This window comes from Falco rusticolus, chromosome 10 (genome assembly GCF_015220075.1).
Source record: "Falco rusticolus isolate bFalRus1 chromosome 10, bFalRus1.pri, whole genome shotgun sequence".
Lineage (NCBI taxonomy): Eukaryota > Metazoa > Chordata > Aves > Falconiformes > Falconidae > Falco > Falco rusticolus.
This window is the reverse complement of record NC_051196.1, coordinates 16,946,301-16,960,928: the sequence shown is the minus strand read 5'-3', so window position 1 is coordinate 16,960,928 and position 14,628 is coordinate 16,946,301.

The window sequence follows — 14,628 nt, the reverse complement described above, 5'->3', positions numbered from 1 at the left end:
GTATCTTACCGGAGAAGAAGGAAATGTGTAACAGTAAGACCAAGCCAAATTTATTTTGAAAAGTTCACTTGGCTCTTAACTGACCACAGAAATATCAAGGGTTAAATCTTCTGTCTCACTCAGGAGACCTACAAATGGTGTAAAGGGAGAGAAATTTAATTTACCAGCCACAGAACAAGTAGAAAGTTAGCATGCTGCGTTAAACACAGATTAAGTATTTCAAACCTGATTCTTTTGCTTGGTGAAAACATCCGTTCTAGCTAATATGCATGACTTAATTATCATGACAGATTTTACAAATACTGCCAGTGTGAATACAAACATATCTGTCTCAAAAGCTGCTCTGTTGCAATAATGCAATCAAAAAGTTTGATGTAATGTGACTATTTAATAATAATGTCTGTGATGCTTTTGCTCCATAACATGAAGCTGTTCCTTTTTTTCACTCTTGTTTGCATATAGGCATACACGGTGTGAAGCGAGATATAATGAAAGACCATATATAGGGCACACAATTGAGTACAGAGTCATTTCCTTTTACCATTAGGTGAGAAAAATTCTGGTTATCAGGACTTCTTTGTAGAGACTTCAGATCAGCCAGTACATATGCCTGTGCTTCCTTTTAAGTCCTTTAATAATGCAGCTGAAATCAAAGGAAATATTTATGATTTAAAAGTTAGATGCATGTTTAAGACTTCTGCTGCCTTTGTAAAGAAGTGCTACTGAAAAATGCTTTGTCAATAGTAAACTCAGAACAGGATAGTCCTACTGAGTAAGTGGGAAGGAATATATTAGCACACGGTGAGAAATGACAGAAATTTTTTAGCCATATCCACAGCTTGAGAAATTCCAATCCCTGTAACAGAGCCATGCTGATTTCTACCAATTAAAGATCTGGCCCTTTATTTTCTTTTTGATATATTTTCCCCTAACACATATACAATACTTTCCCAAAGGTAAAAGCAGCTTCAAAGCATTTTTAGAGGAACATTAAAGAAAAGGAAGTTGTAACACTGACTGCCATTATTTTATCTAGGATTTTACTGCAATTAAAAAGAATGTAAAATGTTGTTGCTACCCTGGACACATACTTTTACATTTTTAGCCTTGGAAAAACACAGACTCTGAGTCCTTGTGTCAGAGTAAGGGCCTCCGCACATTGTCCCTGCATTACGCTTTTTGATCCTGTTAAAAAATGTTACCCTGTGCAGCTCCATGCATCAAAGGAACGCTTGTACACACTGGGATCTGTTTCAGCCCTTAGGCAATGAGACCAAAAGACCCTTCTCATAAATTCTAATTCAAAAGTTTTTAGTTATCAAGAGGAAGTTTCCAATTGCTCTCTCACATGTGGGAAAATATGTAAGCTACTGAGAGGACCTTTTGTCTGCGACTTTAATGGGGGCAATTTGCAAGGGGGAGTGCAAAGGTTCTAATATGCAGTGTGCACAGACAGTAAGCAGGCACATACTTGGTATTTAATGAAGTTCCATGAATCATTAGCCATACAATAACCATAGGGTTCTATAAATCACCTGCAAAGATTTTTAGGCCAATAAGTTGAGCAGCACAGTGGCCGAGTGGAGCACCTTAAGGAGACCAGGAAGCAGGAGGAGGAAGGAAAAGAAAAAGATAAAAGGGGGACACACGATGTATTATCTCTTAGCTGGCCTGCCAATCCAAAATTAAATCCTGTTGTTTTAACTTGTTGGCTTTACAGGAAAACAAGGCAATAAAATGAAACTTGTCCTAATAAAAACCACTAGGATTTGCAAGAGGAAAATGTAGCTGGAAGATCACATGTATTTTAGACATCTGAACTGGAAAATATGTGTGAGGGAACATTCAATTTTCTTTCTTTTCTTTCTTTCTTTTTTTTTTTTTCCTTTTTTTTTTTTTCCCCCTTCTTCTTTGTTAATTCACCCTGCTGATGAAACAGCCTTTCTGGAATCCCTTTCCTTTAAAAACATCAAACCATATCTGTACAGCTAAACAAAAGCCTGATTCTTTCCAATTAGTGAAAATGTAAATGTTATTTGCAAGACAGACTCTCATGAGTGGTTTTCTTATGCTGCAGTACATTCTAGTAACATATATCTCTGTACCTAACCTGAAAAGGCTAAATTTTTACTGTAATTGTGCAGGAAACAAACTTCCTACTGTGTGTTTAAAAGGCAGAGTGGCCACAACCGTCTGATGAAACCAAGACCCATTTTAGCTGGTTGGGAGGCCAGGGCATGTTCTCTTGATTGCTGAAAGCCCTGCTGAAACACACGAAACAAGAGAGGAGCAGCATCTCACTCCTCTTATACTCTCATACTTTCTGAGGTGCCACACAATATGAAGTCCCCCACATTCATTTATTATTTTTTCTTTACATTTGTAGTCTCAAAAAGACATGGAAAGACATCACACTAGCACTGGCAACTGGCAATGCCATGTATTAGGACAAGCAAAAAAAAAAAAAAAGAAAAATCGTATTTGGGGTTGACACTGTGTCTTGCTCGCTTTAGAAATCTTAAAATCTAGGAGCCAAAACTACCCAATTCACACCTGTTGGAAGGACTCTAGGTACAACATTTTAACACATCATTTTCATTTGCCTTTCAGCGAAAGTTAGAGCCTAAGCCACTCAGACCCTAAGCCTAACTGCAGCACAGGCCACCCCCAGCTAATAGGATACATTAAAAATGAGAGACAACACTGCACCTTGGCCTCAGCCTCCACGCTTTGCCTGCATTTTCCCTCTCACTCCTATTTGGAGATTGTTGTAAAATGCAAACAGCAGTGATCAGTTCTTAAGGTGGCATCCTGCCTGACTTGCCTGCAGCATGCTGGTGGGTGAGATAAAAGGAGGTGGCAGTGCACTGTTAATGCATTTACCTTTAAATACCACCACTGCAAGCTAGTATATTCAAAACTTTCCAGCTAGTCCCTCATGATCATTTGTCCACATCACAATAAAACCACCACACAGCATACTTGCCTGTCTCTGCCCAAGAGAGGCCCCAGTACTAAAACAGCAGGGAGGCTGCAGGTAAAGAATCCAAATAAATTAGCAGAGCAGTATGTCTAGAGTGCTTGCCCGCCTGCACTGTGCCAGGATCTAGACTTTGTTTTAGTTTCTCATCCAATCCATCATGTCAGGTACCGCAGTAGGGGTAAAGGGGGGAAAGATGGGAACCTGAAGAGAAACTGAGTGTAGGACAGCTAAAAGATAGATACTACCATAACTGTTGCAAGACATACTACAAGGCATAAAAGAGCCTTTTATTGTGACTATTCTCCATCCTGAAAGTGAGATGGCTAGCAATAAAACAACAAACCCACCAGTGTGATTCCTAAGCTGAGAGCAATGTAAGAAGCTTGGTTTGAAAGAACAATTACTAAACTTTAATTCACACAACATATTCCAAGTTATAATGTAAAAATAGCATAACCACAAATACTTTTTATGATACAGCTGCAAAGAAGATTGCTAAGCAAGTAAAATTTTTCACAGATTTGATACAATTTTAAATAGCTATAGTTCATCAACACAATTGTTACATTTCCATGTTTTTGGTTTGAAAATGATGCCCATTGAGTAAAGAAAGCTCTTTTCTTGGGCAGCTTTTAAAGTTGATATTCAAAGCTGAACTTTAACCTGAGGGAAATAACTATTTCATTGACACTGGGGCAGTGGGGAGGGAGGAAGGACTGAAAGGAGGGGAAATATTTGAGAGGAATAACATCACACAAACTCAGACTTCAGTATTTTCGCATGAATATCAATGGAAAATATTCAGTAGTTTTACCCAGTCCTAGTTCTGCCCATAATTCAATCAGTCTTGTCTTGTGATAAACCCTTCTCCTTTCACTGAAAGAAGAGGCACTTAATCACTTCGTGCAGATAGATTGCTAGGAGTTTTAATTAAAACAACTTATTTTAAGTGATCTTAAACAAGAGGTAAATGTATTTATTGTTCTAACATTTGGAGTGGTATAGGATAGAGCAGTGGAATAACAACCTCTCTTGGTACTTGGTATCAGATTGCTTCTTTTATGAGCCATACGGTAGTGATTAGGAAGCTTAGTACCTAAAAGTTTGCATACAGCACTGAAGTACGCTGTCAGGATTTTTTGTCTGTGTTTCTAAGATTCTGCTCCCCAACATCAATGCTGAAGACAGGAGTAGGTTGCATGTGATAATGTTTACGACTAAAGTCATTAGTGCAATGTCATTTCTTTGCAGGGAGCTTCCTCTTCCCACTCTTGTAGAGGAAGGTGTGTGGACATCTGTGTGTGGGCAAGCTGATGAATGTGTGCTCATCGATGTCTTTCTAGACTGATGGCCTGAAATAATACCTGCAGATCCAAAAACTTCCTGTTGCCAGGGGAATTCTGATCCATCTCTAAATGTTGCAACTGATCTGAATTTGAATTTCAACAAGCTAAGCTAAATGTCTGGATCAGAACCCCCTCTCTGTTCCACATTTGCAAACATTTGTGTTCAGATCTGGATCTGAACTTGCTAACCCTGCCCAATGTGGATTTCAGTCTTTGGCATTTCATGCACTGAATTATGCAAACACATGCACAAATGCAACATGGATTTTCAGTTATTATTCACAAATTCATTCACAAGCAGATATAGAACAGGCAATTTTTCTGTTAAACCACAGAAAATTGGAACTCACAAGTCCAACTAGCAGTAACGTCAAGAGACACAAAGGAATAAGATGATCCCCATTATGGTCAGAGTTACTTATGTATAAGAGGATGTTTTTCCAGATGAGATTTCTAGGCTAAGAAACTATGCTTTCTTAACTTAAACCCATTTATTGCAAGTATTTCAGTACTATGCCTTGGATGTTTAAGGGATATCTTGTGTTGGGGAATGAATGAAGGAATATATACAGCTTTCTCCTTGGGAAAACTTCAGCCCAGATAGCTGGAGGAAATCTAGATCTCAGAACAGCCCCTTGAAAAATTCCCACTGATTTCACTGGGACTAGGATTTCACCTTGTTCACTCATCTGGATGTTTCAGTTATTGCCAGTTCTCCTGTGATAATCCTTGCAGATGAATGGAAGAACTCCAGTTTGTAGCATTTAATAATACAGCAACACAGTGGCTGGAACTAAATTCAGTGTCTGAGTCAGTTAAGCCTTAATTTAAACACTTAAACACTGTGTATTTTGAGCATGGGCCAAGTCTTGTTCATGCTGAAATTATATGACACAAGCCATGCTAAGATGTCAGCTCCAGCTAAGCGCTAGAATGCGGTGTAGCATGAAGAAATCCCAGACTTGTACTAGTCCTTAGCCTGAGATCAGTTGTATGCCTGCCTGGCAGTCCTCGTGGCAGTACCTGTGGCCAGCACTGAGCAAAAGAGTCAGCAACAGTGCCGTGACACCACGTGCAGCAGGGTCAGTAGGATATGTAAGACTGTGCTGATCCCACTGCCAGGGTGTCTGCAGGTGCTGGGTAAGGAGACTGCATCCAGCCATGCTCCACCAGGATGTCTGTCTCTAGACTTTTCCCTGACCAACTACCTTTTCTTTCAGCACTGCATCACAGTACATGTGGGAACCTGGGAACCGCAAGCCGGCAGGGTGCGAGCCTCCGCACTCGCACATGGCTGTGGAGGGACATGCAGCCCACCCTTTCAACAGCAGCACGCGCCTATGGCACTACCTCTGCCCAGATGGGAATCTGGTGCCATCCCAAGGAGACCTGAACAGGGATACAGACTTTTTTTTGCATTATTCCAAGATAAAAGGGGCACTTCAGACAGGGGAAGTTAAAGGTTTGTATTAAAATCAACTGTCTGCCTTGAAAATTATGGAACTTGACAGATGGAGAATGAAAGGCTGCAACAGAAGAAAAACATAGGCCACCACCCTTGACACTGCTGACCACCCCGTTGCTGACAGCTTCTTCCCACAGCCTCGCTCTCTAAAGCGTTTCCCACTTTAAGGAAATGTATCAGAACACAGGAGTTTATCTGCCCTGACCTCTACCCCCAGACTGAACCCTCTTTCATGTTAATTCTCTTCACAAAACCCACCGCATGTAAGGTCCCTGCAGTGCTTTGGCTTATTTGGTTCTCATTATTTGTTGTTGGTGGTTGTTGCTGTTACCTTATAGGAGATGAAGCACTGATCAAGAAATCCTTGAAGCACTTTAAATATGATGAGTGGTTTGCTGCTTTCAGTGGGTTTATGGTGCAGAGAAAAGACACATGCTGACATTAGAGAAGCTTTTATGAAAAAAGAACAGATGAGAATTTTATTTCTGCATGTTTCAAATCAAGCCAAAAGAACAAACTTCCATGATAAGAAGAGTGACAGGATTCCTCTGCTAGAAGCATATATTTGGGTTACCTGTTGAGGTGGTACCTTTCCATGTTTATAGCTTAATAGTTCAGAAGTATATCTGAACTTCAGAATATTCAGGGCCTGATTCTCTGGCACAAGTAATACAAATCAGAATCTGCCTATTTATAATTCAGCTTAGGTTCCCCAAAACAAGGCAGGCATTAGGGAAATGAGCTGAAATGAGGGAAGTACTATATTCACATAGACAGTCATATCTGGAATAATTTTTTCCAGCAGATCACAAGGGCTCTGATGCTCAACTATTTTAAACCATTTCCATTTTTTGTTTTAATGAACAAAATAATGTTCCAAACAACACCCCAAAACTTTACAAGAGAACTTAAGAAGGGCATAGTAGTGTAATTTTAAATTCATCTAGCAGTTCTCCTGACAATGTGAGGTCACAACACAGCTAAGAAAATTCATCCTTAAATATGGATCAATGCTTACAGGACTTTTTTTTTTTTTTTCTCTCCCCTTTTTTCCCCAGAGTTGAATTTCTGCAGATGATTCTCCTCTGTTGCTCATGCTTAGAAGATACACGCAAATCTGGGAGTGGGGGGAGGGACCCTCACACCGAACAGGAAGAACTGAAATAATAATTAAGATACCAGATTGTAACACAGGAAAGTAAAATGTAATTCCTGGTTTTGCCCTAGTTTCTGTGTGACCTACAGCTACTCCTCAAAGGGACTGGGAGCAGTAGCTGGCACCGTGGGAAGAAGCCACAAGCAGGGTGACCTGCACCATGCCTGGGCTGAATTAAACATCTTGGTTCTAGAAATAGACAGGAGGCTGCTGGCTAATGTGAGGTGCTGGACAGGGAAGCATTTTAAACCCAACTTTTTGGTAAGGAGCGGTCTAGAAATCACAATTCAAGCTGCACTAAACAGATGTCAGATCAGGATGTTTGCCCAAAACCCTCTCCCAAACACATACAGCTACATTTCTACAGCTACATTTCTTCCTATCAAACACCAAAACAAACAAAGCGTAAAGCAAGCAATAACAGAAAACAGAGCAGAGTTTACTCTCACAGTCCAGATAGATGATATGGCTGAACTAATCTAAAGCATCTCTGTTGCTAAAAGGGGACAATTCTCCCTTTTCTCCTTCCACATAACTTTCTTCTTGCTCCAGTCCCTCCCTTCTGCTGCATGTGTCAGCTCTAGAGCTCATCTGCCTGGGCAGTGAGAAACTGAATTCCCTAACCCAGTGAAACAATGATCCATCAAAATACAGCAAAAGACAAATTCTGCAAGGTTAGTGAGTCAGATTGCCTCAGCATGCGGTCAGATGAAAGCAGACCTGCATGAGGCAGGGGCTAGGATCAGGGCTGGAGAAGGAGGGCGCACTTGGCTCTTGGAGAAGGTAACCTGTGCCTCTGACACAGGATATGCACGCAGATTTTATTCCTACATTTAACTCAGGCTTGTTCAAACCCAGGTATACATATTGGAGCAAGGCTCCTAAGCTTCTATTTTTACTGCATTTTGCTCTGTCTCCAGTACCAACACATCACTGTCACTCTCCAACTTCCCTGTTCCAACCAAGTGAGAAGTTGCCACATTGCACATGGTAACATTAGTGATTAGAGCTGCATCAGATAGTAAAAAATGGGCACCAGAGGCAAGGGCAGCTATCACTGACACTGTGAGCTCAAAGCTCATTCCCATCTCATGGCACAATGCAATAGTATATATTTCTCACAGGACACGATGGAGAGGCTGATGAGCTTATCATTCCCATAACAGATATGACCAAGCTGATGTTCAAAATCACATCTTGAATCTCTCTCAACCTGTTCTGGAGCGCAGAGATAACTTCGGCATTTTATCCAGCAATTGTTTCTTTTCCAGTCTTTGTCTGGTGTAGGGACTGGAACTCCAGTCTTCCCCCCACGTTAAATAAATGCCATCACCACAAGCCTCCATACAACTGTTATTTGAAATGTATCTCCTGCTTCCCAGGTTAAAAATCAGCTTACTGGGCTACGGGCTGAAGGGAGGAGTTTATGCATAGAAACGTAGGCCTCCAGGGAGTTTAAGTCAGGCTGCAGCTGAATAGGGATTTTGAGAACCTACATTTTCAGCTTATGGAGAAAAGAGAGTGTTTAGGCACCTGGCCTGCCTGCCCTGTCAAACTACCAATTTGTTATACAACATAAGATAAATCTGACTCCTTTTGTTTCTCAAAATAATTATTGTCATTGTGATGTTACACTGGAGAAGGACAGGGTACTTAAGGAATGATGGTCTACACACGCAAAAGGGTGTTTTTTTCTTTAAAGAAGCTGCATAAAAATTTATTGCTGTTCAGCACAACATGTCATTTGGACACAGGACCACCAGGGTGATGGGGATGTTTTTCTTCTCCATTCATCCATTTTTAAGTCCGTCACCTACTATAAAATGAACAGATGCTATTAACACTTCAGTGGATTTGTGCAGAAACTGTGATTCATTCTTAGCAGTAAGTTAAACACATGAAATTGCTTTCCGATCTGCTTTCCAAGCCCTAAGAGGGCTCAGAGATTAAAAAAGATATTTTTGCAGAAGATTCTTCTTGTTGCATACCCATAATAATTGTCTAATTTAAACATGGATGCCAGCTGCTTGTAACTGAATACCTAATATGCCTTTTGCTGTGGGATAAGGGGCTATAAACATTGGACTGAGCCATGATGATATTTACAGTGGTATAGATATGAAATAATTACACCAGGTAGGAATGAAGATAGAATCCTTCATTAACTGAAGCCTGGAGGAAGTAGGTATTTTTATACCTGTATTCAGAGAAATAAACTGAAGCATAAGCTTAGCCTAAGTTAGTAAAACATAAGTTAGTAACATAAATGACAAGAAATCTTTTGAATCCCAAATACCAGACAATTTTACAGCCAGTGATTTCTAAACTGTAGATGCCATAGGAAAAAACAAGTAGAAGCCACTATTCAGACAGGCACTGGAACAGGTAGATCTTTCCTAAACCATTTCAACTTCTGTAATCGCTCTGTCTAATACATGTTCTGTAAGGCATGCTTAGAGGAGACAGGTGGCTTTACTTGTGGTCAAAGCCTGGGACACCCTGCCAAGTTTGTTTAATCCCAGCACTGTAAATATTCCTGTATGTCCTTGGTCAAGACATGTTATCACTCAGTCCCCTACCTGTGAAAATGAGTCTAACAACAACATTTACTCTCTCTGTTGTACCATTTAAATTATTTATCTGTTTCTTAGGATAAGAAAACATGTGCCACATGGCAGTAAGCACCAAAGAGCCCTCTCTTTAACTGCAGACTCTAGGCTTTACTGTGATACAGATAACTATGCCTTAGAATAATTGTTTTGGGGTGGTGCTAATTATTCTGCCACAGCATATTGTAAGTAGAGACAACTGGTAATTATTGTGTCAAAAAATGCAGATGAATGAAAAGCCATTTTATTGGTGCATATATTCAAGAGGATATTGTTTGAAGATGTCTTTCTCGGAGCTCTGCTGTGTGCTGGGGCCAAAACCAAAAGAAAAAGATTCTAAAATAGCTGATAGCCTGGTGACTGAGGTATTAATCTGTAATGCTGGAAATCAACAGAGGTAGGCTTGAGTTTGGATCACCCATCCCCTAAGCACCTGGGCCAACCAGCACCAGGCCATTTTTCAGCATTGTGTTTTCTTTTTCAATGAAAAAATCCAAAACATCTTGATTTTGTCAGGCTAAAGAACAGATTACTTTTTGAAGCTTTAGAACATTGGCAGGATGTAAAAAAACCCCTCCTCTCATCTCTTAATTACAACTACAACTCCCTAATGCATTCCAAGTCTAAAATCCCTTGTGTTTGTGCCTGACCACTGGAAATATCACAGGTATGAAAAAATTTCATGCAATTATGCTATTCAGGGCACTTCCAAGACTTTTGCTCTTTTCTCTTAATTGTCAGGTTCTGTTCAAATACATGAAGTCTGTAGCTCTTTCCTTTGTGTGAATAGCTTTCTCAATCCCTATACAACTTAATATTCTGTTGCCCTATGAAGCTAGCCATGCAGAAAACGGTTTCTAGCCAAATAATAGGAATAGCAAACGTATGAACTCTATACCTCAATGAGGTGTTAACTTCAAAGCCTTGTTATTTGGGAGTTGGGGCCATTTAAATGCTGACATTATTAGGCAAGGAAGTCTAAGAAACAAGCACTCAGTGGGAGTCAAAGATCTTTTTAAAAAGCATTTTCTTTATGCTCATCACACCCCAATTCTTTTAGGATGGGCTCCTGTTCTATGCCTACACATTTCCTAATTAAGACTTCTTTCCTTGCCACAATGTTTAGGTTAGAAGGAATCTGAGGCTCTCCGTGTACCCCCTTCATGATTGGCATATTTTTTTCTTTCCCCTCTCCCATCTCCTTGGCTGTAATTACATTACAGTGGCTTATCTCTCCATCAAAGGATGGGTAAGTGGTCCCTTTATAAAACTGCTCGAGCAGCTGTTGGCCAGTCAGAGAACACTGAGGCCTGACCAGAGCTATACTCTCCCCAAAGGGCTTATCTATATTGTGCCGTATTGAATGCAATGTGAATCGGTGTAGACAAGAACAAATAGCATTCAGCACATGTCAGCTAAGTGCAGTTTTAGCCTGGCCTCATCAGTGTTTAATCATGATTAGCTGACACGCACAGTTTATTGTGGTCTTCACCAGCCAACATATTGTGACCAGTATTACGTCAATTACTTAGTTACCCAAAATTACATTCAGACACGATTAAATCCTGCCATTTGTATAACTTTGTAGAGACCCAGCAACAGAAATTTACCTCTTTGAGACCTGAGCAGCAAAGGCTTACATCTAGGTTTGACCCTGATTCTTGTCACAGAGTGATGCAAAGTCTCTGGACTATCTACTCACACGGCAACAGCAAGGCACAACTGTTACACATGTAGGTATCTCAGACTAGCTGTAAACTAGGTTTGAGTGTTGAAAGCGATGAGGTCAGAGTACCACAGGCTTCAGCTGTCAAACAGGCAAATATTTGTTCATGACTTCAGGTAGGTAATATCATTTGTAGCTTACCCAAAGCCCAGGGTGTTGCAGCTTTTCTGCTACCAAAAGCCATGCTAGCTAAAGCAGTGCATATTGCAGTGACACGCCTGAGTGCAGCTTAGGTACAGCCTAGGAAAGGAGGCGCTAACTGGGGCTCTACCATGAACTGTCTCAGTCCTGCTGGGAGAAAAAGTCATATTTATATTCTAAGTAGTATGAAATAATACTCTTTTAGTCCTTAAATTCTTGCGTCACAAACATTTAAATAAGGTCTGCACAGATGCACAGAATGAGTTCTATATTTGCAGCAGGAGTTCCACTCCTTAACAGGTCTCACTGGAGCTGCCCATCCATTCACGTGCATGAGTTCAGCCTCGTATTTTCCCCATTCAAGTACAATTCCAGCTTCAGTTCCAAAAGTAATATACTCTTGGCAAAATACTCTGCTGATACTAATGTACTCAAAATCTTTCTGTGTACTCAGCATCTTTATATAACAGAATATCCACATCCAACTCATCAATGGTAGCCTTTTTTACTTCTTTTAATTCTTTCTAGAAATCACGTGTATGTATAGCACCAGCTGAATGATGGAAATCATAACACATGTAATCTGTCTGGCCCAAATCACTTGCAGGGATTTCAGAGAGTCAACCGTAGCCGTTAGTCACTAGCTTTTCAGCTGGAATCAGAAGCCCCATTCTATTTCTGCACGCTATAACAACATAGCCAATGTATGTATTATCCATTTGAGAAAAAAAAAAAAAATGTCCTGTGGGCCTTTCTGCGTCTGCTGAACTTGCAAGTTATGGGGTCGATGGAAGATCACCTCTTCTAATGGTGCCCGTTCTTCCTAATGCAAAGACATGTGGTTTGGGAACAAAAGGCATTATTCAATGCCTGGAAGCAGAACACTGGCATCTATGTTTTATAGACTATTTGAAGCTTGAGGTTTTTAGGGGTCAGCAGCCTCCCCAACCCCTGTGTTCATTTTGCTGGCACCCCTTGGGCAGGACAGCTACAACAGGAACGGTCTTTTTGAAACCTGGGGATCCTCAGGCTCCCAGAACTGACAGTTACTGTGTGCAGGGAAATTCTAAGTCATGTAAATTTGAGACCACATCAGGTGTGAAATATATTTACTGTAAGCACCCCGACCACACTGAGGCAATATTTAAAAGCTTCAATATTTTCAACCAAAACATCATGAATCAGTCATCTGCTCTTTACATTTTTTTTCTTCCCAACACAGCAGATCACTAAAATATTAATGCATACGTTTTCTTTCATAATCTTCCTCTTCCTCCTGGCCTGAGTCTGAGGAGCAGGAAAGTGTAATATGCAAACCCAGAAATATTTGTTATATTTGGATGTCTGACTATAGCCCTAAGTTGTGGTATCACTGGATGATTCCAGGCGAAGAGAAGCAAGCTGCTCACCAAAGTTAAAATCTGGCACCAATTCTCCTTTCGCTTATTTTGGTATAAGACAGGAATTTCTCCTCTCTAGTCAGTCAGTGGGGTTGTACCACTGGGGTAAATGAGAGGCGAGGTGACTCTTCTGTGTGTAATAAACAGCAGTGAGAAAAGAGAACCCTGTGGGAAGTGAATATGAATCGGGTAATTTCAAAAAAATAAAATAGCCTACAGGAATAAACTGAAGCTACTTTGTTAAAAATAAAGAAGACTAAAACTGTCCTTACTTGGTCTAGGACAATCAGGTCTAAAGCCTGATGAATTTAACAAAGAAACTCCTACCACTTTCAACAAACTTTTCAATCACTGGGTAAGAAGCCAAAAAAGCCTTTCCTGCTAGTGTGCTGAGCAACTTCGTCTTCCTCTGTCATTGCATTTCCCCTGCCCACTTGTGGACAGGATCCCTAGAACCTGTGTGTGAATAAGGTGCCAATTGCACCGATGGTTTTTAAAAGTAGTCATTAGGAAAAGAGCCACAAGACGAACTGAAAGATACAAAATCGGGAAACAGCATTATCAACTTCACAAAAAGCAGGTTAGGGGAAAATAAATATGGGAAACGGAAAATGCAGTAGGCAGATCATCAATGTAGCAGTCATAGGCATACCTGGAATTTGAATTGAAACAGCTCGAGACTAAACAGGCAAGCCTGCATTTCAATTATTAAGAATTAGGCTCTGTCTCTTCCTCACCTCAGTATTGATGGCAACGATATTATTTCAGAAGGGGTTTCAGCCCACAGCCTTTAGATCAGGGTTATGGGTCAGCTTATCAACTGTTTTAGCAGAAATGTTTAAATCAGTATAGCATATTTTTCCTAAATATCTGCATTATTTCTGACAGGAGTTAATCCAAAGAAGTTCTCTAGCCTGCACTATAGAATTGGTAATGAAAGTGATCATTAAGTATCATCACATGAAGGATTTCTGGATTTATAAACCCTGGTTTGATTATTCCTGTTTTGCAGAGGGGTCACTGAGGCAAAGGGAGTGCTTTTGTTCCATCTATGGCCATAAATGGAGTCTCCAAGCATGTCATAATTAAGCACACTGCTCTTGAAACACCGCTAGTGCTTTATCACTAACTCATACTTCCTCCCAAAAGATGTGGTTATTTAAACAGTCACTTAGGACTTGTCTGCACTCATTTTAGTTCTGCTTTTAAATATGTCTGCCTCCGCAGTCAGGGCATTCAACTTCTCCAACGCCATGATGAACACATTTACACCAGAATACTGGTTATTACTGGAGAAATTATTTTAATAAGAGTTACCTTTTCAGTGTTACAGTTGCTTCCAAACTAAGAGCTGTGCTAGCCTGCTCTGTAATTGCAGAGCTAACTGGAAGAGTCAAATCAGTGCAAAAAATTAAGGACAGGCTGGGCCTTAGTTCTACAAGACAGTCTCATCCTGGTTTTAACTAACTTTTCCTCTGGTGAGTCCTATCCCCAACAGTGCCTCCTGTCGTTAAGGGTTGCACTGAACTGCACTATCAGCAAACTTTCAAGCCTTACAAAGAAAAAGAGAACATGAATTAGCTGAAATAAAAGACCTTGGACAGATTGCTTTGTTGGATAAAGCACCTTTGTTGTAAGTATGTGGGAAAGGAGAGTCCAACCACAGCTCATCCAGATTCTTTAGACACACACGCCCAGTGATATGTATTTGTGAATATTTTCCACATTTATATCTGCTAACCAAAGTAACCAGTTTTTACTTGTTTAATTACTGCTGAAGAAAGAGGAACTGTCAGTGCTTT